Source organism: Chrysochloris asiatica, unplaced genomic scaffold, assembly GCF_000296735.1.
Source record: "Chrysochloris asiatica unplaced genomic scaffold, ChrAsi1.0 scaffold00008, whole genome shotgun sequence".
Classification (NCBI taxonomy): domain Eukaryota; kingdom Metazoa; phylum Chordata; class Mammalia; order Afrosoricida; family Chrysochloridae; genus Chrysochloris; species Chrysochloris asiatica.
In genome coordinates, this window is record NW_006408526.1 from 6,473,614 (window position 1) to 6,477,754 (window position 4,141).

A 4,141-nucleotide genomic window follows, 5' to 3' on the forward strand; every position below is an offset into this window, starting at 1 on the left:
ACCTAATAGCAATGAAAACAAACGGGCTCAAAAGTTCAATAATTGTTTGCCTAAAGTCATGTATGGGAGTTGTGGTGACTCTGTAGGATAAACACTGGACTGCAAATTACAAGGTTGATGGTTCAAGTCCACCTGCCACTTCATGGGGAATAGATGAGGTTTCTTCTCCCTCAAAGGCTTAAAGTCCCTGAAACCTTATACAGGGTCACTATGAGTTGACAACAACATAAGGTATGTATATACACATTTGTAAATATATCTTTATGCATTCTTCTGTATTTATTTGAAGCTAAATGGAAATTCTGATATATCCATCTCTAATGTATTGCCACATAGATAATCCTAGATCTTTATGTTTACATATACTTTCACACTTCAACTGTGAGAAACTTCAATCTCAGTTTTCATCACCCATTTAGTTTATTGTACAGTTCCATTAAAAACCCATAATAGTTTCAGAAAATTTAACCAAAACCCCTATGGGAAGCAATTTTATCAATTATAGTACCATGTTTACTATTCATCTACATTTCATTTTGACTTCACTCATGTTGCTTAGTGTTGTAGAGTTGGTTCCAAGGTCTACGAGGAACAGCTGTTGAATTTGAACCTTATGGTTCACCGTCCAGTGCTTATCCTGTTGTTGTTGTTAAGTGACATTGAATGGATTCCGACCCATAGCGACCCTGTATAGGATTTCCAAGGAGCAACTGGTGAGGTTGCACCACCGACCTTGCAGTTCAAACGACTTTGCAGTCTGACGCATTAGCCCAAAGTGCCACAGCAGGACTCTAGTGCTTATCCTATAGAGCTACAACTCCAAAGGTACACTTTCATCACCTTCAATGAGGTTGTGGCATGCATTTGTCTTATATTTAGATAATTTTGTCACATATGCACACTCGGATCCCTAAACGTCCTCAATGTCTTTTACTGCTGTTTTCAGTTTGCATATATTAAGGTTTACTCTTTTTGCTTTAAAGATCTATGGCTTTTGACTAACACCTACATTTTGTATTCCCCATTCTAATATAGAATAATTTCACTGTTTTAAGAAATCTCTGGTGCTTCACTTATTCTCTGACCCCTCCACCCCAGAACATTGTGTAATTGGAATCATATAGCATGTAGTGTTTTCAGACTAGACTTTTTCTCTAACCAATATACATTTAAGATTCATCCAGGTCTTTTCATGATTCTATGATTCGTTTCTTTTTATTACTGAAGAATGTTTTATTATATGGTTGTACCACAGTGTGTTTATCAATTTTGCTTTTGAAGGACATCTTAGTTGCTTCCATTTTGGGACAATTATGAATAAAGCTGCTATAAACATTTATGTGCAAGTTTTTGTGTGGACATAAATTTTCAAATAGTTGAGTAAAGTTTGGGTAATTAAGAGGAGGAAGGTACTGTAGGAATAGATGTTGGAACAATGGAAGTGAGTGAATTCCATGTATATTTTATGAGTGCAGCAAAATGACATAGCAATGGAAATAGGAATGAGAGTTAATTTATGAGAATAATGTGGTTGCTATCATAAATTAATTTAGAAGTGATACTGGAAGAGCCTAATGAATTGTCATTATTGAGTAGTTATTATACTTCAAGCTCCCTTCTTGATGTTTCAGATATCATCACACATACTAGTCAGGAAATCACTTCAAAGTAATGTTTTATGATAAAAATTCATATTTATTCATCAAACTATTATTAATTTCCTAGGAGTTACAAGGTATTGTGCAAATAATATGATAATTTATAAAACTATCTCTATTCAAACTCTACTTTAAAAATACATTTATAAACAGAAAATAACAAAAAGCATTATTAAATCCCTGGATAGAATCACAAGTAAAGTATAATGGTGAAATAAAGGAAGAAGTAGTAAATAGTAAATTCTAATTGTAGATTAGAATTTCTTAGCTAGAAAACAAGAGAATTAGAATATAATATCAATTCAAAAATCATTGTCCTAGTGTATTTCTCTTAACTTATAAAATCATGGACATTTCTTTAGAGTTTTCAAAAGAACTGATGTGGTTAAAGAAATGTATATATCATAAAAAGTGCTAAGACACAATTTGTAGGAAAGAAGTAATTCAGGAAAAAATAAAATCTGTCTTTTTTCTCATGAAAGGCTGATGACCTAGCTCAAAAGTGTTGGGGTCATGAAAAACTATCTTACTAAGCATATTAGATTTGTTGTTGTTGTTGTTAAGTGCCACCTCATAGCAAACATGCATAAGGTTTCTGAAGAGTGTCAGGTTTTTGAACTGCTGAACTTGTGGTTAGATTCCAGTGCTTATCTTACAGCACCACAGCATAATTTGATATCTGGTGTGAATCCTGACTATGAAGTACAAGGTTTCTAAATGTGTTCTCTTTACTAGTATTTCCCCTGTTGATTTAAAGTTTAAAAATATGTGAAAGTACGAAAGACAGAGAGAAGACTAAACAATTGTAAAATTTTCCAGAAAATATTACTCAAATCCTCCTTGATTATCCCTGGGCAACGATCAGCAAACTTCTCATTAGAAGGAACTGTAAGAGGTTTGCTGATTTGCAAAACATAGCATGAGTGATGTGTACATTACTTGCATAATTGGTTTTGTGCGTACATATGGCACATGCTATTTTGGAAATGTACCCCCTCTGTGTTCATTATAACGATTGCTCACTCTATTCCCTGATAATCATTTATAGTTACTCATCACAGTTTATTATTTAAAAAGTCATGAATCAGCAGTCTTATGCACTCTCTTTTAATAACCTAATCTAAGAAGTTTCCAGAGCACAGCATATAGTAATAGAAAGCAACCAGATTGCTCAAATTTATTTATGAATGTTGAGCTATACATTTTATAGTATTATTGAAACTTTAATAAATAGGACTTCCCTTTTATTACCCTAATGAGTTGTGCTATTACATTTAAACATTTTGGTTTATATAGTTGTTCTTGTTAAAATGCCAGTGAGCCTGTATTGGAAATTTAAATTTATTTCTACATTTCCTCTAATTTCTACATGGCTAGAATGTTTTTCCTAACTGTTGAAATAACCCCATATGTAGTTATATCTTTGGGTTATCTAATGTAGATTTGGCAAACCATAGGTCTGATAAATAAGAAAAGAAGAGTATCTGTCCTTCTTACCAAGGTTCTCAGGCCATTGTGTGGCCTGAAGAAGAGTCCAAAGTGAATTTCTACCCAAGACACCCCTTTCATTTTAAGTGTTTCTTTTTCAAATTACCCTGTGCCTGCAACTTGAAGCTCAAGAAAATGGGAAATATAGTTAGCATCTGACAAGTTCTAGATCCTCAGACAATGATTTTAAGCAGTAAATTGTTGAGAAACTGCTTAGCAACAACAATCTAAGTATTCAAGTCACTTTGTCAACTTGTGAAACACCAGTTTCTTATCTTAGATAGGATTCATTTCTAAAACAATCTTTAGACTTCTCTTATCTCAAGGGAATTCTTAACAAACTCAATATCCTTGGGATATATCATAGGACATATGTGTCCTGAGTGTAAAACATTACCTAGAATCCTCTGGGCCAGACCACATGTATTTCTTGGATGCATTAATATACATACAACCATTAAAATGACTTTTTAGGGTCATGAGATGTGGAAATGTTATTTTAAGTTTAATTAAGGTTAAACATTCATATCTTGTTGTTGTTATTATGTGCTGTTAAATAAGTTCTGACTTATAGGAGAGGTTGGTTGCACTGAACAACTGACCTTACAGTTAGCGGGTAAGTGCTTATCCTAAAGTGTAATACAGTAAATAAAAATAAAGTTGTCTTGTGTGACTTTGGTATAAAAGGTAGGTGTTTTTGTTTGTTTATTTGTTTGGTTTTTGAAAACTTTTTATTGTGAATTGAGTGAAGGTTTATAGAGCAGTTCATCAATTTTACATTCAACAGATCATACACTTAGTTTCATCTCAATGATTGAAATCCCCTCCGTGTAATAATAATTATTTCACTTCCTAACTGTGGTCATTATTTCCATTCCACCCTCCTTCCCAATCCTTCTGAACTTTGTCTTGAGGTAAATGTTGCCCTTTTAATCTCGAAAGGTTGAACATTGCATGTTATTGTCCAATTATTTCATTGGACGTGAACTTTTTAA